The following is a 24406-nucleotide window of genomic DNA, read 5'->3' on the forward strand; positions in this document are numbered from 1 at the left end:
CTATGAAGGATTCCTGCTTATTGTTTATACATTGAATTTAATACTAAAACAGTATGTAGTATCTTCCCCCAGGTGGCCTTGAACAGAAATAATTTTCTAAATTAACTGTACAGTGTGTCTATGCAGAACAATTAAAAAACAAGCATGTAAAGATTAACTTGATATCCTAAAAAATAATCAGCATAGATTGCCAGGCCTTAGAGCTATAAGGGCGGAAATTGGGCATTTATTCTACATCACCTATAGGCCACCTTGATTTTAATATCTTACTTTCTGGTGCAATATGATTGCATGAAGTTATAATAACCTCAAATACAGAAGAGTATCTGATGATTTCACATTATGATTCCTTTCACCAAATACTTGGATCTCAAACATACCCATAATATGGTCTATTCAAGTAAGAAGGGATTTTTGGGCTGTAACATCAACTTGTCCTATCTCAGCAATAACATATTAAAAGGTTGTGATCATAAGAAGAAAGCAGGTACTGAAAAATAAGGGGTCAGCTCATCAACACAACCCCTTGTTTTAAAAGAAGTTAGCCTGGCATTCATTAATTCCTGTAGGTCTATCAAAGTACAGTACATAGTCGGGTCAAATCCACCAAGCCATTGTTTACCAGACGCTGTAAATAATAACTTATAGAGAGGGTCCTGGCCAGGGGATCCCTTCAATGAAACGCATTTCCACTTCTTGACCCCCTGTTAAATGCAATTAGATAATAGATATAAATGCTTATGTTTGGGCACACCTTTAAAAACTATTTGCCAAAACTGAAAATGTAGTTTTAATCTAGTTTCAGTCTTCTATACTATTCCCTTCAAAATCTTGTTTACTTCTTATAGTAAATGGTATCTTAAAACTGCTATCTTAAAGGGGTTCTCCAAGCTAAAGTGATTAAATAGGCCATCAATCACTGATTGGTAGGGTTCCAACACCCTTGTAGTGGCCAGGTATGGTTACTGCAGCTCCTTTCCTGTTCACTTCAATGGAACACACAGCACTACCAATGTGCAGTACACAGAGCCAACAGCTTCTGGCCCCATTCACTGTGCAATACCATGGATTTGATGGTCTATCAATATCGTAAGACTTTTAGAGAAAATTACAGTCTTTCTGGACAGCGGTCATTTTAGCGTCATAATTGTTAACAATTTTTGCAATATACATTAATAACCTAAAATGAACATTTTTTTTTAAATACATAAGGCTGATTATGCCCTTACAGCCCTCTCTGGCTCTGACTTATTTCTGCATTCCTGCTGGACACGCCCCCTCCCTGCAGATCCCTACCTAGAGTACAGACTCTGACAGGAGGATCAGATAACAGCCCTGACACACACATAAACAAAACCTCCTCCCCCCCCCTCACAGAGATCACATAGCAGAGCTGAGGGTGTAGTGTGTGAGGAGCAGTGCAGGGGAGGAGATGGATGGAGGGACAAGTACTCAGTGCTTTAACAAGGAGGGACATGCCACCATGACTCCAATGTGCTGCATGAGGGAGAGTGGGTGAGTCACTGAGGGGAGGACTACAAGTCCCAGCACAACACAGCTGTAGTCCTTCCATAGTACATATAGCACTCACTATCAGATGTCTGCAGCAGGTGCCCCCACCTCCATGGCTGACATTATCCTACAGTGTAATGAGAGCAGATGACTGTATCTAATCCCACTGTGTGTGATACCATCGGCTGGTGCTCTATATCTAATCTTACATTGTGATACTGTATGCTGGGGCTCTATCTGATCCTGCTATGTGTGATACATCTGCTAAGGTGCTGGTCAGTGGATAGAGGGACGCAGCCAGGGAGATGAGGGATAGGCCACGCCCACTTTCTCTCAGCCAGAAGAAAAATTCATTTATTCTTCTGAGCCAAACAACTGGAGATATCTCAGCGATATCAATGCAGTTTAGGGCTCTTTTTAAAGGGTAACACATGGGCTTTTTATTTGAGAAATTTCATTTTTTGGCTACTGAAATTATAGTTACGCTTTAGGTTGGGTTCACTCGATGTAAAATGAAAACAACAAACAGACACAAAATAGATGTGAAAAGGATCCACTTTTCTTAATCTAATAATGTGTTCCTGTGAATATTCTATTGACCCTAGAACTATATTATAGCTCTTTTTACCTGTATTCACTTTACCTATACTTACATGTGCCAGGTACAAGAAAAAAAAAAAAAGATTTAGAAGGGAATGGGATAGAAAATGAAAATTAACTTGATTCCAACTACATTTTCATTTGTGCAGTATTGTGCCCACACATTTGTATCTATATCTATTATGCAATTGTATTTAAAACAGGAACGGTGCCTTTTGCTTATTGTGGACCACAGATGTATTTTTGGATGCTTTATTCCTCTGGATTTTAAAGAATGGTGTCAAATTCAACAGACGTCAGTCAACAGCCTCTTTGTACCTTGCTGACAAATGACAACCTATGCAACAAACCCTTGGGACATAATTTGCAGCCTGCTCATACCCAGGAAAGCCTGAAAGTGTGAAGAGAATTAATATGTGGTTTTTTTTTGGAGTTTAACAATACTTTAGGATCAGGCTGTTATAGCTTTGCCAAAGTCATTATAACAGCTGTTAAAACTGTTTTCAGTCAACCATACTTGTATTATAACTAAGTTGGACCTGAAGACAAAGAAAAAAAGTTTTAAAATAGGCCAAAAGCCATAATAACAAGCACAATCTGACTTTTATTCTTGACCATGTATTCTTGTCTGCTGTCTGTACTGACCTCTTCCTTTCTGACTACCATTTCTGTCCAATGCCAATGACTTGGAGACATCTGCCTATCTATTAGCGATGAGCCCACCTTGAGCACACTTGAGCATGAACCTCAAGAACACTAAAGGTTGATTACTGGTGTGTGCAGAAGTTGGATGCAGCCTGAGGGAGTCCGGAAAAACATGCCTACTTCTTCAGACACAGGTAATAAATCAATTGCAGAGCACCAGGTTTGGAAAAACCCAAGCATGCTCAAGGTTCGCTCATATCTACTATTTACGTGCAGGTTGTTGCAAAAAACCTACGCCAAGGATAGCAATGTGGAGAGCCCATGTGCAAGAGTCCAAAGGGTGAGAAATGCAACATTCCCTATTCTCTAATTTAGCCCTAACCCAAATCCGATAGTAAGTGCAGATCTCTTGTTGGCCTTAAAGTGACATAGGTACCATGATTTTGAGACTAATTTATGTTTTTTTGATACAACTGAGGCTTTTCTGCTTCTAAGTTTATATGATATAAAGTCTACATAGTGAACCACCACAGCAGGGCTTTATTTGATAGGACGTACTGTAACTATCGAGCAAGAGACCATGGGATTACGGTTACAGTTATAAGCTGGGTTCACACTACGTATGTTTCAGGCTGTATTTGGTCCTCTTGTCAGGTCCTCATAGCAACCAAAACCAGGAGTGGATTGAAAACACAGAAAGGATCTGTTCACACAATGTTGAAATTGCGTGGATGGCCGCCATTTAATGGTAAATAACGGCCATTATTTCAATATAACAGCCGTTGTTTTAAAATAACAGCAAATATTTGCCATTAAATGGCGGCCATCCACTCAATTACAACATTATGTAAACATAGTCTTTCTGTTTTTTCAATCCACTCCTGGTTTTGGTTGCTATACAGCCTCAAATATACAGCCTCAAATATACGTAGTGTGAACCCAGCCTTTAGGCTGCGTTCACACTACGTATATTTCAGTCAGTATATGTATATTTCAGTCAGTATATTTCAGTCAGTATTGCAACCAAAACCAGGAGTGGATGAAAAACACAGAAAGGATCTGTTCACACAATGGTGAAATTGAGTGGATGGCCGCCATTTAATAGGAAATATTTGCTGTTATTTTAGAACAACGGCTGTTATATTGAAATAATGGCCGTTATTTACTGTTATATGGCGGCCATCCACTCAATTTCAACATTGTGTGAACAGATCCTTTCTGTGTTTTTAATCCACTCCTGGTTTTGGTTGCAATACTCACTGAAATATACGTAGTGTGAACGCAGCCATAAAGAAATATCAACAACTAGCAAGAGACGTTCAAGCAGGTACATTGTATCAGATTTTGCAGTTTTAACTAACAAAAAAAAATCTGTGTGGTTCCACATGGGAGATTTAATATGAAACTGAAATTTAATCCAATCCTTAATGTTGCTGAAGAAGTTGGATGCTACCCTAGGGCTGCCAGGAAAACATGGATACTGCCTGTGGCTGTATCCATGTTTTCCAGGACTCCCTAGGGTAGCAACTCATGTAAGATGGATGACCAATTATATATAAAGGAAATAGAGGCTATATTTAGTATAGAGTTTGATAATAGCTAAGATTTTAAAGCTATGCCTCTAGCCTCAGGGAACCATAATGATAATCTGTGCATATAGTGACAACCTATATCTATAATTAGCTTGAGAAGAGTAGACAGAATGGGGGCCCGTACTTCTAGCCTCCAACTCCAACAACTAGGTGCTATTTTAGATTCAACAAAATTTTTCAGCAATGCCACTTGTCTGAAATTTAACACTTTACTAGCACAGTCATGCCTCTTAAGCAGCCGCACTACGCCATTTTCATTCTCCCCCGTGCATGTTGGCTCATCTTAGTCTTTTAACATGAGCTATTAAACCAAAAGATTATTGGCCAGAATGAAGCGGAATGATAATGGGCCAAGTATAGCCAATACTCATTGGTGTATTAGGGACGTTAGGGCCACTGATTGTTCCCTATCTACATCTCTTACACCTCCTCATCATCCTTAGGTACGGATCCCAGAGCAAGCGAAAAGATATCCCATGCATTTCAGTGTATATGGACATCAGGGATAGAGCTCTAAGGAGAGTGACGTCACCCCTAATCCCGTGTTGCCATGGGAAATTGAACTGTGTGAACTCGCATGCAGTGCTACTGGCCGGGGCATCTGCCCAGTTAAGAAGATTTATCCCCCATGATCAACTTTCCTACACTGCACAGAAGCTGGATGTTGACCCAGGTTGAACTACACTGATATCGTCATCCATGTAAGTTATACTTACCTTCTCACCTGGACTTATATACACGTATTTGTCACCTATACATTACTGACCTTCCTTATTTGACTGTTCCACTAACAGTCTGCGCTGGGTGCCTCCCTCTCTCTCTCTCTCTCTCTCTCTCTATATATATATATATATATATATATATAGTAACCTTTTGGAAACACATTGCCCCTTCAGCAATAGTATATATGACTCCAGCTAGGTGTCTTGCAATTGTAACACCCTTCCTCTCTTCCTATCAGAGGTTTTTGGGTAGCTTCTCCATGCCTTGCTATTGTTTGTATTGCTATTGTATTCACTGCACCATAGGGGGAGATTTATCAAACATGGAGTAAAGTGAAACTGGCTCAGTTGCCCCTAGCAACCAATCAGATTCCACTTTTCATTCCTCACAGACTCTTTGGAAAATGAAAGGTGGAATCTGATTGGTTGCTAGGGGCAACTGAGACAGTTTCACTTTACACCATGTTTGATGAATCTCCCCCATGTGTTTACAACATTCCTAAATCATAATTTTTCAATCAGCAGAAGCACAGTCTCTTAAATCAACATATCAGTCTCTTTTCTCTGTAGAGATCACATTCTCTATCACTAACAAATCAGTCTCATTTTTCTGAACAGAGATCAAGCTCTCCCATCCACTTCATGTGCTTCAGAATGCAAAACAGTGGACACCAAGCGCCATGTTTGTGCCCCACAGCGATTCTCCATCATAATGTGACAAGTTAGAGGCATGCTAGCTCATACCATCTACAGGATCACCAGAAATAAAACTTTTTAGTATATATAGTGTCCTTTTTTTGCCAAATTTATCATAATTCAGTGCAGCACCTTAGAGGAATTACGTCTGCTTATCCAAGATGCAATTATTTACCTTGTGTTAAGGGAAAATGAATTTAATTACTCACAGTGTGTTTATTGGATATACAAATTTAGTTGTTTAATAGAGCTCTGCATTTGGCAAGAGTGACACCTATTAAAATAAGACTAATGTTCCTATTTGCATAATAGTCAAGCAAGCTCAATCAAATATAATCCGTAATGAAAAATATTATCACTATGTATAAGTTGGTAAAAATATCTTTGAAAAATAAATTGTGACTGGTATAAAAAGTAAATATTGAAATAGAGGAAATTGTGTAATATACCTATATATAGTGTTCCAATATTACAAAATAATGCCCCATACACGCAGAAAACTAAATCCATTAACCTGCATGAAGTCAGAGTCTTTATATAACCTTCATTCAGTGAATACAAACCTAAATGATCTTTCCAGAGTGAAAATTTTAAGTATGTTTTGCAGTCTGAGTAAAGCCTTTCCTAAATTATGTCTCCCATACACTGCACATGCAGAAAAGGATCCTTATTTTTTATAGCATACCCTCAGAAGCAGCAGCAGCAGCATGAAGGAGATTATTAAACAATAGTGAACCATCTAACATGAATCAAGGGTGATATCTATTACTTAGAGGACTTTCACACAGGCCAATTATCGACCAGGAGCATTGCAAGAAACGTGTGGCCGATAACCGGCCCGTGTAAAAGTGACTGCGATCAGCTGAGGACCAGGAAAATGCCCAATCCTCGGCTGATCATATATTTAGAACATGCCTTAAAATGTAATATAATCACAGGGAAATTGGCTGCACATTTCCCTGTGTAAAGGCAAACTGGCAGTGAGGATATACATATATCTGTGCTGTTAGTTTCCAGATCACACAGCAGTGCATACTTACCTTACCTTGTGCTGCTATTATAATCTGGCATTTGGCTCTCCTGTAAGCCATTGCATCTTCAAGCCGCCTACTCCAGAAGGATCAGAGGAAGCGGAGCCCAAAGACACGGGGGCTGGATGGGAGAGCTGGAGAGGAGGATGCTGGATAACAGCAGCTGCGCGCTAGGTAAGAATGCACTGCTGTGTGATCTGGAAACTAACAGCACATATTTATTCATATCTTTGCTGTCAGTTTTCATGGCTGAACAAATGATACATGAATCATTCGTGCAGCCTGGCCACTCAATTTTTCATGCGGTATAAAAGCACTGCAAACTAGCTCCGATCTGTCTGACCCGTGGCTAAGTAAAAGGACCCTTACTGTTACCTTCTGATAGAACTCACTTCCCCTCCCATTTCCCCCCAAATCCCTCCCCTTTTCATAGACTTGGTTAGCAATATGTAACTGATCGTTCAGTCGGTCACTGATTTATGCGGGTTGTTGAAACAATGGAAACCAATTAAAGTATCTCCTTTATTGTTAGTTAGGATTTCATTTTTAACTTGCAGTCACTTTTTACAAAAATAGAAAATGTCCTGCAATTTCATGATAATATAAATTGTAATCATATACTATAATATGTGAGTTACAGATGTACCAGATGTACAGTGTCGGATTGGCCCACTGGAGGACCAAAGGAACCTTCGCTGGAACCCATCTACCACATGATTAATTCTACCACACAATGCACAATATAATGTCACCATAATGACTAAATACTAGAGATATTTAATGCCTGAGTAACACTGCCAAACAGTAATGCAATAATACTCTGAGGTTACAAACTCAAAAGCTAAAATGCCCTGTTTATTTAAAAAAAAAAACCTCTGAAATCTTCAAGGGTGGCTTATTCATCCTGAGCTAGGCTTCAGTTCTTAACTGTAATAATAGTTTTGCTTAAATAACAGTGATAAGGTCCCAGGCTTCCAGGACATAAGTACACATGCCTTGCCTCTCATAAAAAGTTCATATTTTGTTTATTAACATTTCAGAAGATAGTGAAGCAGTGTATGATTTGGCAAATTGTGCCATATTACAGTCTTTTAGATGTATGCCTAGAGCTTAAGCCATGTGAAATAAAACTGCCATGTAAGTGGCAGATTCAGCTCTGCTATATGTGTTTGAAACAATTTTACACCGATTTTTACACTCATTTTATTATCTATTTATTTGTGCTTATTGTTACATTCACACATTCTTCTGATCTGGACTGTACATGGATGTATGAGCTCCTTATAACTTATACACTTTATCATAGCCTTACAGCACCCAACTTCTAAGTCTGTGTTCCCAGTGCTGTTATATAGTTAGTTAGATATATAGCTAGTATTAGCAGCATTGTGTATGCTTAATTTACATATAGAGATAACAGTTCCTGTAGAAAGGGTTTAGCAGCTACGTGCTTTCTGCAGAACTATACAATGGCTCGAAGGCTATTGCAAATATCCCATAGCCACCCTATAGGCTTCAACAGAGCTAGAGTGTTGGCCGGACAAGGAGCTACTACCACACATGCTTTATCATGCATTCTCTCAAGATCCCGATCATCTCGTCAAGAAACTGGGCCTGGGTAAGAGAAAGCAATATACAGAGAAATATATAGAAATATATATTTATTATTATTATTATTTTCACTAGTCATATGGAATAGGGTTGCTGAGATGGAAATACCCCTTTAACTACAACTATTGCTGACTTTTCATTTTAGAGTTAGAGTTAGCTCCTACACATCACACAGATCAGTCAGCCAGATAAGCAACAGTAATTACCAGCATGTGCACCAAATGGATACAGATAGTGTAAAACACATATCCAACACTAAACTCAATGCTGAGAAAATAGAGTTGTTAACACTGTGGCCTTTCTCAAAATTGGATGGAGAATTTTGTGTTCATAATTTCTGTTCTGGTGTTTCTTCCAGTTTCAGTTCAATGTTGCCTGTAATATTGTTTTTTTTTTTTGTTTTTTTTTAAGAAACGACTAAACATTTACAGTAGGTGGTAAACTTTTAATTCATAGTTAGAAAGGTTATAAAGAATGAGAAAAAGCACAGCTATTTTCTTGCAAAAACAGCACCACCTCTTTCCCCAGGTTGTGTGCAGTATTAGAAACATAGAAACATAGAAGATTGTAGGCAGAAAAAAATCACTGGGTACATCTAGTCTTCCCTTTTAGTATTTTCTTTCTTATTATCTTAGGATAAATGTATGTTTATCCTAGGCGTGTTAAAATTCTGTTATTGTAGATTTACCAACCCCCTCTGCTGGAAGTTTGTTCCAGGTATCTACTACTCTTTCAGTAAAATAATATTTTCTCACATTGCTTCTGATCTTTCCCCCAACTAACCTCTCACTGTGTCCTCTTGTTTTTGAGCTTTTTTTTTTTTTTTTACTAAAAACACTTCCCTCCTGAACCTTATTTAGTCCTTCAACATACTTAAAGGTTTCAATCATGTCCCCCCTTTCCCTTCTTTCCTCAGACTATACAGATTCAAATCCTTAAGTCTTTCCTGATATGGTTTATTCCTCACACCCTCCACCATTTTTGTAGCCCGTCTTTGGACCCGTTCTATTTTATCAATGTCCTTTTTAGATGAGGTCTCCAGAACTGGACACAGTATTCCAGATGTGGCCTCACCAGAGCTCTATACAGCAGGATCACAATCTCCCTCTTCCTACTGGTTATACCTCTAGCTATACACCCCAGCATACGATTAGCTTTCCCCACCGCCTGGTTGCACTGGTGACTCATTTTAAGGCTGTCTGATATCACTACCCCTAAATCCTTCTCTTCTGAAGTCTTTTCCAACACAGTACTGCCGATGTGATACTCGGATAGAGGATTCCTCCTCCCCAAGTGCATTATTTTACATTTGGAAACGTTGAACTTCAATTTCCACTGTTTGGGTCACTTATCTAGCAAAGCTAAATCATTTTCCATATTAGGCTAGGTTCACACTGCGTTTTTAGCATCCGTTTAACGGATCCGTTTTTTTAACGTCCAGAAAAATAGGGTCAGCAACGTTTTTTTGTCCGTTTTGGTCCGCCAAAAAAAACGGATCCGTTTTTTTTATAATGGAAGTCAATGGAAAAACGGATGCACACAAATGAATCCGTTTTTTGCAATCCGTTTTTCATGCGTTTTTTGCAAAAAACGGATGCGTTAAACGGATGCTGAAAACGCAGTGTGAACCTAGCCTTACTGACACCTCCAGGAATATCCACCTTATTGCACACTTTTGTGTCATCAGCAAACAGACAAACTTTACCTACCAACCCTTCTCCTGTGTCACTTTCAAACATATTAAAAAGAATAGGACCCAGAACAGACCCTTGTGGCACACCACTTGTAACCAGTCTCTGCTCGGAATATACACCATTAACAACAACCCTCTGATATCTATCCTTCAGCCAACCACAAATCCACTGAACTATCCAGGGATTAAGTCCAATTTTCTCCAACTTCTCTATCAGCTCTTTATGGGGAACTGTATTAAAGGCTTTGCTGAAGTCCAGATAGGAAATATTCACAGCACCACCTTCATCCAGCACTTTTGTGGCATAATCAAAGAAATCAATGAGATTAGTCTGACAGGATCCATCAAATTGTTGATTCTTAGGTGATCCATTATCTTCTTTTTTTTGCAATTCAGCTCCATTCACTTTAATGGAACTGAGCTGGAAATCCCCCACTTAGGGTGGGTTCAGATTACGGAATTCTTGCGGATAAATTCCGCGGAATTCCATTGCCTGTACGCGCTCACGGCTGCTCGCCTTTCCGCTGGCTCCATAGACACCATTCTATGGGCCGGCTGATTCCGCATTTCACCGAAAGAATTGACATGACAATTCTTTCGGCGGAATGCGCAATCAGCCAGCCAATAGAATAGTATCTATGGAGCCGGCGGAAAGGCCCGCAGCTGTGAGCGCATACAGGCGACAGAATTCCGCTGAATTTATCAGCGAGAATTCCGTAGTCTGAACCCACCCTCAGAATAGGAGTGGTGCTGATTCTCAAAGAAAGCAGACATGTTTTTCTAACTCTGGACAACCCCTTAAAATCTTATAGTGTGGGGAGGAATTATTAGTCCATATTGTTAAGGAACAGAGTTCCTTTTGCACAGTTTGCTGTTCCACATTTTTTTGCACCAGTGTTCTTCTCTGACCCTCCAGCCATCTCCTGCCATCCAGCCAATCACTGACTGTGAAGGGGCAGCACAGCGTTGCTGTTCTGTCCCAGTCAATCATTGATTGGCAGAGCTGACTGTCAGTAAAGTTTATCTCGGCTGGCACTGCAGTACTGGCTGGATAAACTTCAATTCTATTGAATTGGGATGCGGGCGCATCCGTGTGCGCCCGCATCCAAATTCACCATTAAACACAATGGAGAGTGTGGCCGGAGCCGCACTCTCTATTGTGTGACTTGTCAGGCTTGTGCGGACGCTATTCAATGAATAGTGGCCGCACAAAACTGACATGTCAGTTTTTTGTGCGGCCACTAGAGATCCCGGCCAGAGTGTATACTAAGTTAAAAGTCGCAAAAAAAACCCTGCAAACAAATTCACCTGGTACTGACCAGATGTAGGCCTGCACTAAGCTTTTTAAAAAGTTCCAAATAGTAAATTGGGCACAAATCCCAGCTTAGGCTGGGTTCACACAGTGTTTATGCAATGCATTTTTTTCATATGTTTTATGCAAAAAATGGATGAAAAAACATGCATCTGTGTGCATCAATTTGCGTTCGTTAACAAAAAGGATGTATTTTGATCCCCTTTTTTAATCCTTTTTTTTTTTTATAATGGAAGTAAATGGAAAAACAGATCCAAACAGATCCACATAAATACATTCCTTTTTTCATCCATTTTTTTTTTTTTTTGCATAAAACGGATTGCAAAAACTCAGTGTAAACCTAGCCTTATGTGAATTTTTTAAGTTAACACTTATAACAGGCAGATTAAAAAAGTTGCATCTAAAAAATATTTACCTGTCGAATACTGGTTCATAAATCCTTACATCAAAATGGGAAAAAAAAATCTAATTATTTACTTAAAAATAGGTGCAACACCCTTGATAATTTTCTCCCTATATGTTCAGAAAATGGACAGAATGTAGTTACTATAGGACTATTGTGATGTCCCACCACAGGTGTTTTATGTTTCTCTTTTGCACCTCTCCAAAAAGCTTCTTAATCCAAGTTAAGTGGTGATGAAGTGCGCTCTGGGGTTTCATCACTAAATGTCAGTATTTTTTATATGTATGTATTGCACAGCTGAAGTTAGGAATGGGTTACTGTTTTATGTGTACCATGTGCTTTTGCTGATCTATGGGAGATGCTCAATACTTCTGACCTATCATCTTTCTTCTTTCTTTTGCGCACATTCCTTTTCACCACTCACGGGGTAGATAATGCGTCCCCTGTAGGAAGTAGTTACTTGGTGGGAGGAGGTGTAGCTTCAGTCTCAGTCTTAGTCAGGGCTCTTATCCAGATTCTCATGAAGGAAGGACACACAGAGCAAACATCCCTGCTGTAGCCAAGCCAGGGACTGGCTACTGCCAGGACCCTTTTCTGGTACAACAACTGTGTGTGTAGTCAGTCTAGTCTGGTCTGGTCTAGTAAGAGACACGTGTATGGAGATGCATGTAGAGATAACTCGTTTCACTACTACTTCTGCTGTATATACTATGCAGTGCTAAACACTACCAAGGGAGAAGAGTCTAGGAGCATCATAGGCCACGCCAAGAAGCAATCTAAAAAGTGTAGGGCAGTATCCTGATACACGAGAGGAACTAGCCTGGATAGAACAAAACTACCAGAAGGTCTACGTATCCTATCTTGCAGTGCAGGTAACTTGAAACAGCTTCACCCAGGTAATCACGACTGGGACTTGTATCACCCTAGGAGGACAAGTCACTCAACACAGTAGGGCACAAGGTGGTCAGAATAAAGTCTATACACAGCTAAAAGTAACTTCTGACTAAAGTATTGTCTACAAGAGTACATTGCTACATTGGGTTAGGACTGCTTCTACAAACTCTTCTCCTCTATGCTACATTACTCTACTTTCAACTCTTCAAGCACCACTACAGCTACCTCTACTTTACTCCCTCAAGCATCTCCTCAGCACAACCAGTTCAAGCACTACAGTCCGTCTAAAGATTTATCTATTTGCTGCAGAAGTGTATTGTATTACTAAGAGACTGTACAGTAAAGCTGCTGTATGTTTGTATCACTAGGACTCAGTCATGCTTTTCTCTGCACCAGCACCTATACTCACACCTAGGGTAACTTTCACCTGTGCGAACACTGCACATGTGTTGGATTGTTAATGCACCTGTGCAGTGTTCAAACAGGTAATGAATAGGAGAGATGCTGCCCAGGGGTATTTCTAATGATGGGGAGGGTGGGGAGGAGAGAAGGAGAAATGGTGCAAGCCTAGAGCATAGACACTCTAGGCCATGCCAATTTAACACATGGCTACAAGTTTAAAAGTTGTTGGGGGGGGGGGACAGATTGTGAGTACAGAGTCACTTTAAATGACAGTGACCATTCAGGTATATGACTAGGCTGTTTGTTGTTATTAATATTATTATTAATAATTATGAGATTATCCCAGTTTGTCCTACAGTATCTCTCACTATAAGGTCTATTTAGTGGGGAAACTAGCAGCAGGTATTCATTTCCTATCTATCAACGCCGTTATTGAAAACAAAGCTTTATATGGTATCCATTGAAATCAATAGACTATCTACTGTACGTAGGGATTGTCCTTAACTTTACCCCTATAAAGTGTTAGAAAATGCATTTCTAAACCAGAATAGTTATTTCTCATTTTTCATTATCAAATTTTTATGTGCGGAACAGCAAAGGTTTATTTGTAAAGCAGAATTCCCTATTGTTTCTGCTCATACAATGTATTTGTGTAAATAATCGAATGCTTGGTGATTTTGGGTTGATGAAATAATGTCATGTAGAGAAAATGTTTACTGTAACACACCAAGTTACGAGTGTATTATGTCTGTGGAAAATATCATCACAACATAGGCAGCTATAATGGTATTTTTCAAAAACTTCCTGCTGCTGCAACTTTTCCTGCTGAGCCAATTATAGCCATGGCCACTAATCACTACAGTTCTTCTGACATGTGCTCAGACTAAACAAAGGGAACATTTCAGACAAACTTTTGCTCAAAACTAGCTTTTTCTTTACTCCATACACATTTAAATCAAAGTGATCCCTAAATGGTTCAATAATGCAAAAAAGAAAAGAAGGAAAAACCTTTTGAGGGCATTCACTGTTAAAAAGTTTTACTTTATTTAATCTTCTCAAAAATTTTACATAATACAAGTGGAGGACGAGCATGATGTGGATGCCAGGGCTTCCCAATCAGCGTGGCAGCGTGACAGCTGTTTCGCGTATTGGAACTACGCTTCTACAGACGAGTCTGAGCGTCTGTAGAAGCGTAGTTCCGATACTAACAGTAACTAGGGTGAGCACCACCGCATATATATTTTTACAATATCCCACACCGGAATAAATTTCATGGGACTATTGATTCATATATAGTAGTGCCGGTTGCTGTCTCTTCCAGTTATGTGTATCCCTAAATGGTTATTATTCAGGTTGAAATAAAGTTCATGCTGTAAGTATATTGTAATAAGCAGCGGATGTGGACCTGCTTTGCTACCTAACCGGTTTGACTTTGGGCCATGCCATGAAGCAGAGTCTAAGGGCCTGTAAAACAGGCGGAAATTCCAATCGAAACCCTGCCGTGGACTCCGCTCGGAATGTAATGTGCTGTGCGCCTCTGCTCAAAGAATTAACATGTCAATTCTTCTAGTGGAAAGTGGAGGTGCACAACACATTACATTAAGACACTGAGGGGGGCGGTATTCCAAGTGAAATGAAATAGCAATGGTAGTCGTCAGACAGATGAAGGATCGGGGTGGGCAGCTACAGAGGCAGGTTAGACAAGAGGTAATAGGAGAGAAAAATGGTACAGGCGGGAGTAAGGCAGGATCGAAGAACAGTTATAAAACATAAACCTTCAGGCCCTTAGGCCTAAGGTACAAAGAACTGTTAAAAGTGCAGTCATAAAACTTTAAAAAACACGGTCATGATACGGTAGAAACAGATTGCTTACAGTGGTGACCCTGGCCCACTATGGGATATCAGCAGAATCACAGCAACACACCTTCACTAGGAAAGCAGGGATCCAACAACACTCAAGCAAGAAGGAACAGACAGGCAGAACGAGTTTAAGGGTACAAACACACACACCGTATACGCAGCAGATATGCAGCAAATACGCAGCAGATCTGCAACAGATTTGATGGTGCAGATTTGATGCTGTGTTTAGTTATTTAGATCTAGTCTGCTGTGTATTTGCTGCGTATTTGCTGCGTATTTGTTGCGTATTTGAGCAGTAGTAAATACGCTGCGTATACGGTGTGTGTGTTTATACCCTAAGGTGGAACTGGATTGGCAGAAGCAGGTATGTGCACACTGGCCCTTTAAATCCACAGCAAGTGGGTGCCGTCTGGTTTCAAGAGATATGCTTTAAAGTGAATGTCAGGTTGGTCCTCATTGTCTTCTGTTTCTACCACTGGCTTTGACTTTAATCCCTAATAAGTAAAGATGATCATTAATGACATCCTTTTTTTTATCAAAAGACGGACGTTTTTAACGTAAAAAAGATATCATGGGATCTGTTACTGTCATGTGATCTCATTACATTTTGAATAAACTGAGAAGAAGATAAAATATTGCCTGTGTACAAGTGTTGAAAATTGAACATAAAAAGTCTGTATTATTTATATTTTTTCGAAAAGAAAAAATGACTTTAACATTGGAAAAAGGATGGCATAATGCTAACTCAAAGTGAATGATTCAGTTAATGTCTTTAATCCTCTGGCAATCTATGGCTGCATTATTCCACTGATGGCTGTTTAAAGTCATACAGCTCAAAGGCAAAGTCAGCCTGTGGGCAAGAATCCCAAAGTCCTGAATATTCACTGTGTGTTCTCATGTGTTGTATTCTCATTTATTTTTGCATCTACTTTGTCTATAGATGAAATAACAGAAAGCCTTACTTTAAAATGTTTAGACTTTTTGAGCAACCTGCAATCATTATTTCACATTTTAAAAACATCACATTTTAAAAACATGTAATGTGTTCGGTATACAATGACTGTATACAATCCACAATAGAAAAGTAGCTTCAAAATATAAAATGTAACAATAATTAAAAATAAAATTAATTAAATAAAATTAATAATAAAATAAAATAATCTTTATTGGTTCATACACAGTATATCCACACATGCATTTTACATTTTTTTTTTATACTTTATAACAACTCGAATACCGTTTCTGTATCCATAAAATGTATTATTATTTTATTGCAAATGCATAACTGCTTTTGAAGCTCTACCATGGTGCAGAAAGCTACATGATGAATGCTTTTGTGTCCAGGCCTACAGTCATATTGTCACTAAACAGTTATGTTTGCTAGGTAATAACTAATGTCTTTTTGTTCCCAGCAACGGCAGAGAAGGGGGATAAATAAGACAAGGCCTTACATTATTATAGTGCAAATATAAGTCCCCTTTAACTATACCAATAATTTTAAGCCCTCCCTTAGGGAGAGAAAGATAGATCAAAGGAGCTGTGAAAAGCTTTGAGGATCGTAGCCTATAATACTGCTGTCCTATACTTTAAGAACATCAAATTCATGAATGCTACTGACAGTAACACCAATGGAAATAACTATGCTCCAAATGCATTTCAATTGAGTTAAAACAAACAAACAAAAAAAAACACATTACATTAAAATTTTTATGTTTATAATAAATAACAATAAATAAATATATTAATAATAAATACCAACAAATAAATATATTAATAATAAATTACAATATATAAATATATAAATAATAAATAAATAATAAATAAATATAATTTGTAACACAACAGCTATAAAAGATTGTGGATGATACATATGGTATATTATTCTAGTGCATTGAAACTAAATAAAAAAAAAATAATGCTATGATTTAAGTGGTAGTATTGTAATTGTAAAACATTCTCAGAGGACTGTGTGCCAATTAATTTAGTTGTCACCTATTTATATCAAGCATTTTACAAACAGCAAATTAAATATGTGAACAGTTGGGATATGTCACTATAACGTTTGTTTGTTCTCATCTGTATATTATGGTCCCAGCACTATTCATTGTAATGTAGAAATTTCCTGTACCCTTTCCATGTTTGGGGTTACTCTAGCATGGTATTTCTTTTAAAATTTTAAGAACTCTATACATGGATCATTTTCATGCCAAGATAATGTCTTTCTTATGCTGGAACAAACAGCAGAAGCCCAGAAGTTGTATCTTTTAATAATACATGTTATATCCACCTCGTATCTCTGATGTAAGAATCCTCTTCTACCATTTGCTTTATAACAAAGTATTGCTATAAATAACTGACAAAAGATTAAGCATTGAACTCTACTGAAAGAGTAGTAGATGCTTGGAACAAACTTGCAGCAGATGTGGTTGGTAAATCTGGAGTAGCTGAATACAAACAAGCCTGGGATAAACATATATCTATGCTAAGATAATAAGAAAGGAAATAATATACTAATAAAATGGTGGACTGAACAGCTCACCCTATAGTTAAAGGGAATTTTACTTTTTTTAACCCCTTAAGGACGGGGTCAATTTTGTTTTTTGCGTTTTCGTTTTTTCCTCCTTGTGTTTAAAAGGCCACAGCACATGCATTTTTCCACCTAGAAACCCACATGAGCCCTTATTTTTTGCAAAAAGTACAATGCAAAACCAGGAAAAAATGTGTGGTAAAATTAAACAAAAAAACGCATTTCTTTTATTTGGGGGGTATGTGTTTGTACGCCATTCGCTCTGGGGTAAAACTGACTTGTTGTGCATGTTCCTCAAGTTGTAACGATTACAAAGATATATAACATGTATAACTTTTATTTTATCTGATGGCCTATAAAAAATTCAAACCATTCAAACAAATATACGTTTCTTAAAACCGCTCCGTTCGCAGGCTTATAGCGCTTTTATCCTTTGGTCTATGGTGTGAGGTGTCATTTTTTGCGCCATGATGTTTACTTTCTATGGGACCTTGATTGCGCATATACGACTTTTTGATCGCTTTTTATTACATTTTTTCTGGATTTGATGTGACCAAAAATGTGCAATTTTGCATTTTGGGATTTTTTTTGCGCTGACGCCATTTACCGTGCGAGATCAGTAATATGATTAATTAATAGCTTGGGCGATAACGCACGCGGCGATAGCAAACATGTTTATTTATTTATTTACTTTTATTTAAAACATGGGAAAAGGGGGGTGTTTCAAACTTTTATTAGGGGAGGGGGATTTTTATATAGACCCTGGGGGACTTCTAGTATATACACTCTGATCTCTCATTGAGATCTTTGCTGTAAAGTTATGCTGCAGCCGAAAAGCAGCAGATTTGATGCTGTGTTCAGTTATTTAAATCAAATCTGCTGTAGAAAATCAGCTGCAGATCCTGTAGGTGTGAACGCACCATTAAAGAGGATTTAGTGTTATGGAAAACTGCTGGTAAAAACTTCAATGGCAATGCAGTGTAAATTGTAATGGGAGTAATGGGATCACAATTTCTCTGTCACATACCAAAACAGCCATATTATCTTAATGGAAAAATATGCTAAATGGCAATATTTCGGTGGAAAGTAAAAACAATAAACTTTTGCCAGATTTTTGAAACTTTTTAGATACTGATATATGAGTGCTGCTGCTTCTTTAGTTTCTACAAGTACCTGTAACTGCCATACTAGTTATAGTGATGCTTTAAGATACTGCAGTGTAGAGATGAGTGAACCTCGAGCATGCTCAAGTTAATCCGAATCCCAAGCATTTGGCATTTGATTAGCGGTGGCTGCTGAAGTTGGATAAAGCCCTAAGGCTATGTGGAAAACATGGATATTGACTATATCAATGTTTACCAGACAACCTTAGAGTTTTATCCAACTTCAGCAGCCCCCGCTAATCAAATGCCGAACGCTTGGGGTTCGGATGAACTCGAGCATGCTCGAGGTTCGCTCATCTTTACTGCAGTGTTGTCCTGTTCAATAAGACAACACTGCAGTACCATGTACAGCCACTAAAAATACCATTGGGATGGAAGGTCTTAGCCAATGTAAACATTAAAGAGGCTACAAGGCTTGTGCAAGAGACATGCCTTTTCAAATTGTTTATGGCGAGAGTGCTGGGAGTTTGACGCCTATTGATTTATTATTTTTAATAATGGACCATGAATCCTTAATGGGATTTTCTGGTCAAAATAGACTGATATAATCCACAGGAATAGTAGCCTTTTTTGCCCTGAAAACCTGTTTAAGCCTATATTTCCCCTACAGGCATGAACTGACATTTATCAGGAAAAGGCGGTCTATTAATAATAAGGGCCACAAAAAATTATCATGATAATTTTTGGGGGCCATCATTTTTAACAGACAGCCATATTTTCCTAACAAATGGCCTCCCATTCCCATTATTTTTGTTGTTATCGGGGAGAGCACAGCACTTCCTGTTTTTTGACTCTTTTTTTTCTCAAAGAGTCGAAAAGCAGAAAGTCCAGTGTATCCCAGGCCATCTGAGCGCTCACAGAGAGAAGGCAGTCATGTGATTGATGGACACATGGAGCTGTGACTCTCTGTACTGGCTAGAATTCCTGTATTTAGTCTTTTTTTTTCAACCAGCACAAGTCAGAAAATGTTCCTTCGGGAGACTGGACCTGGATTTCTGGTAAGTATAGCTTTGTTTTACAGCATGATAACAACAAAAAAATAATGAATGTAAATTGCAAACTTGCTTTATATCACATCTACTGTTCGATTAGATGTTGAAAGTTATAACGACAGTTGTCACAACACAATCAAACCTCTTACATGTGAATGATTCTCTACCCAGCAAAAGAAAACTTCAATTTTCCAAATTGTCTTGTCGAGCCGAGGAAACAACTATTACTCTGCTCACCTTGCCCTGACCTTTACCAATACTGCAAGTTATGAACCTTTATTATAGGTGTAGAAAAACTTGAACACCATGATTGCTGGCACAGTCTGTATTAATGGTGGAAGGCGATGTAAGTGTCCCTTGTACTAAGTTTAGAACTTTTAAGTGAAATGTTTTATTGCCTTAAAGGAGAAGTCCAGCAAAACTTTTTATTAACGTATTGTATTGCCCACCAAAAGTTATACAAAACACCAATATGCACTTATTATGGGAAATGCACATAAAGTGTTTTTTTCCCTGCATTTACTACTTCATCAAGGCTTCACTTCTTGGATAAAATGGTGACGTCACGACCCGACTCCCAGAGCTATGCGGCCTGTGGCTGCTGGAGAGGATAATGGCAGAGGGACACTGAGGGACACAGGGCACTGGAGGGACACTGCGCATCCATCTGCATTCATTCTCTCCAGCAGCTACAGCCCGCACAGCTCTGGGAGTCTGGTCGTGACATCACCATTTTATCCAAGAAATGAAGCCTTGATGCAGTAGTAAGTGCAGGGAAAAATGCACTTTAAGCATTTACTGTAATAAGTTTATATTGGTGTTTTGTATAACTTTTGGGGGGCAATACAATACTTTCATTTTTTGTTCTAAAACGTTCAATATAATTCTTCCTCAACTTCACAACTTCAGAGAATCAGAGCAGCAATGTTAGTCCTACATAGACAAAGCAGTGAAAGACAGGAAAGAGAGACAGGAAAGAGAGCCGAGCTAGATTACTGACAGCCGAGAGGGTTCTGTAAGACTAGGCCAGATTGATTTAGCCTTGCACCACATCAGCATATGCCTAAAACCAGTTAGTTCTGTGAGCTGGGTTAACTTTAAAATGAACCTACAACAAGAAGAACAAAGGGAGAACTTAAAATGCACCCACGTCTCTGGTATGACTACAGTCATGGCCAAAAGTTTTGAGAATGATACAAATATAAATTTTTACAAAGTCTACTGCTTCAGTTTTTAAAATGGCAATTTGCATATACTCCAGAATGTTATAAAGAGTGATCAGCTTAACAGCAATTACTTGCAAAGTCAATATTTGCCTAGAAGATGAACTTTATCCCCCAAAACACATTTCAACATCATTGCAGCCCTGCCTTAAAAGGACCAGCTAACATTGTTTCAGTGATTGCTCCATTAACATAGGTGTGGGTGTTGATGAGGACAGGGCTTGAGATCAATCTGTCATGATTAAGTAAGAATGACACCACTGGACATTTTAAAAGGAGGCTGGTGCTTGCCATCATTGTTTCTCTTCTGTTAACCATGGTTATCTCTAAAGAAACACGTGCAGTCATCAATGCACTGCACAAAATTGGCCTAAAAGGGAAAATTATCGCAGCTAGAAAGATTGCACCTCAGTCAACAATCTATCGCATCATCAAGAACTTCAAGGAGAGAGGTTCCATTGTTGCCAAAAAGGCTCCAGGGCGCTCAAGAAAGACCAGCAAGCACCAGGACCATCTCTTAAAAGTATTTCAGCTGTGTGATCGAGCTACCAGCAGTGCAGAGCTTGCTCAGGAATGGCAGCAGATAGGTGTGAGTGCATCTGCACGCACTGTGAGGCGGAGACTCTTGGAGCAAGGCCTGGTCTCAAGGAGAGCAGCAAAGAAGCCACTTCTCTCCAGAAAATAACATCAGGGACAGACTGATATTCTGCAAAAGGTACAGGGAGTGGACTGCTGAGGACTGGGATAAAGTCATTTTCTCTGATGAATCCCCTTTCCGATTGTTTATAACATCTGGAAAACAGTTTATTCGGAGAAGACGAGGTGAGCGCTACCACCAGTCTTGTCTCATGCCAACTGTAAAGCATCCTGAAACCATTCATGTGTGGGGTTGCTTCTCAGCCAAGGGAATCGGCTCGATCACAGTCTTGCCTAAAAACACAGCCATGAATAAAGAATGGTACCAGATTGTCCTCCAAGAGCAACTTCTCCCAACCGTCCAAGAGCAGTTTGGCGATGAACAATGCCTTTTCCAGCACAATGGAGCACCTTGCCATAAAGCAAAGGTGATAACTAAATGGCTCAGGCAACAAAACATAGAGATTTTGGGTCCATGACCTGGAAACTCTCCAGATCTTAATCCCATTGAGAACTTGTGGTCAATCATCAAGAGATGGGTGGACAAACAAAAACCAACAAATTCTGACAAAATGCAAGCATTGATTGTGCAAGAATGGACTGCTATCAGTCAGGATTTGGTCCAGAAGTTGATTGAGAGCATGCCAGGGAGAATTGCAGAGGTCCTGAAGAAGAAGGGTCAACACTGCAAATATTGACTTGCTGCTTTAACTCATTCTAACTGTCAAAATAGGCTTTTGTTACTCATAATATGATTTCAATTATATTTCTGTATGTAATAAAAACATCTGACAAACACACATAAAAACCAGAGGGCAGCAGATCAAGTGAAAATATATTTGTGTCATTCTCAAAACTTTAGGCCATGACTGTAAAATGCACTAATCTTTATTGAGACCATGATACGGATCTCATCTACAAATCAGGACCTTAACATGGGGGCCAATAATAACAGTAAACAAATAGCATGTGCAAAGGAGCATATAGATGGCATAGAAAAGAAAAATACACAGAGGGTATCCCAGTAATGGAAAATACATAATGCCCATGAATAAATATGTTGTTACAAAACAGCAGGGGAGAAAGAAATAGTGCAAGTAGTCATGACATGTACCTGTTATGAAAAAAGACATGTCAAAAGTTTATGTAGATAAGAGTATGAGGGTTCAGACCCATAACGATGAGTAGAATGAGCAGGGAGAGGACTTCTCTGTGTCTATGTGAGGAGAGGTGCCCCAAAGACTTCCATTATGGGTCCCATCTCATCATGTGACACAGAGTCAAGAAAGCACCTCGCTGACCAACTTCTCCAGATTGTTCTCCAGATCGGTTATGGTCTAAACACTATTTTATTTTGTGACAGTGCCTCTTTAACTGGAGAGAGAAATCTCATATGGAAAGCCAGATGTTTAGCTCCAATGAAGGAAAAATGTGAGAGCGCTTTACTCTCTTGCAGAAATAGGTGTAAAAATACTGCTGGGCACAGGTGTTTATTGTTGCCTGGAACTAAAACATGTTATTCGGCTTGTTCAGCTGGTGATGCAGTTATTGTCCTTGCAGCCCTGTGTCAAATTTGTGTGGCCTAGAGTGTCTGTGCCCAAGGCCTGCAACGCCTCTCCATCCCTCCCCCACCCTCTTCATTATTAGGAATGACCCAGACAGGATTTCTCCTATTCATTATCTGTCTGAACACCACACATGTGGCAGCTTAATGGTACAAGTAGTTGGGGGGGGGGGGGGGCAGATTGTGGTACAGAGTGGCTTTAAGAAAATCAATGCCCCACTTAGAGATCGAGAGACACTGCAGGGGTAAGAGTGATTTGGAAAAGACTATGTGGGACATTTATTAAGTCCGTCGTTTTCTAGCCGGACTTAAAAACGTCCCCACTGCTCCGAGACTATGGAGATTTATGTAGAGGCAGGAAACCTACGCCAGCTCAGAGCTTGAGTAGGTTTCCTGACTATTTTTCCGCTAAACAAATGCTGAATAGAGCGGACTCTGAGTCAGCACCCCCCTTTTCGCTCCGTCCACACCCCCTCCCCGCCCTTCTGGCGTACGGGTTGGTGTCACATGTGAATAATTTATTTGCAAAACGGCCATTTGCGAATAAATTTATTCACATCTGGCCCTTTTCCACAAAACAATACACTTTTTTACTTTGATACATGTCCCCCTATGACATTAGTATTTAGGCATACTTTATATATGTGTTGTCAGGAACTCACCTGACCTGGCTCCTGCGGCGTCTTCCCCGGCCTCTGCTCCGGCGGCCAGCTCGAGAACGCGCCGGAGCTCCGCCCGCCGGAGCAGAGTGACGTCACGGAGACCCGACGGCGTCCCTAGTAACCGGGGGCGCCGCGGTCTCACGTGACAGTCAGTCAGCTGACCGGGCAGTGCAGCTGATGCGGCTCGTGCAGGCTGAGTGGCAGATCGCTCTGCCACTTGGTCTGCAGCACCGCAGCTGCAGTGATTGCTGGATCAGGAGACCGGACCAATCAGTGTCTGGTCCGGGCTCCTGGTCCAGTATAAAGTAATGTGAAAGCCAGCTGGTATTTGCTGGCTATTAGTTGTTCTGATCCCAGCTCCCCTTGTCCTTCTCCTGCGTATCCCGTCCTAATCCCTTCTGCCTGACTGCTCGTGTTCTGACCTCTGCCTGACCTCCGACTATCCCTTGTATTTCGATTTTGTACTACGTTGCCTGTGTGGTTTGACCCGGCTTGTTCGACTATTCTTCATTGTGTTTGTCTGTCCGTGCTGTTCTGTGTTTCACTTACGCAGTGTAGGGAACGCCTTCGTGGTTGTCCGCGACCGTTTAGGGTCGGCCGAGGCAATTAGGCAGGGCCAGTGGTGGGTTCAGATTCAGGGCCCACTGTCTCTGTCCTGTCTGTTCT

The 24406-nt window shown here is 39.7% G+C and overlaps 1 long non-coding RNA gene across 1 annotated transcript; it reads left to right on the forward strand.

Moving 5' to 3' along the window:
* The first annotated feature begins 4866 nt into the window (after window positions 1-4866).
* LOC138784430 (uncharacterized) lies at window positions 4867-5853 on the forward strand. The gene is made up of 2 exons (XR_011361839.1): window positions 4867-5050; window positions 5690-5853. It is a non-coding gene; the product is annotated as an uncharacterized lncRNA (long non-coding RNA).
* The last annotated feature ends 18553 nt before the right edge of the window (window positions 5854-24406 follow it).

Source organism: Dendropsophus ebraccatus, chromosome 2 (genome assembly GCF_027789765.1).
Source record: "Dendropsophus ebraccatus isolate aDenEbr1 chromosome 2, aDenEbr1.pat, whole genome shotgun sequence".
Taxonomy (NCBI): Eukaryota; Metazoa; Chordata; class Amphibia; order Anura; family Hylidae; genus Dendropsophus; species Dendropsophus ebraccatus.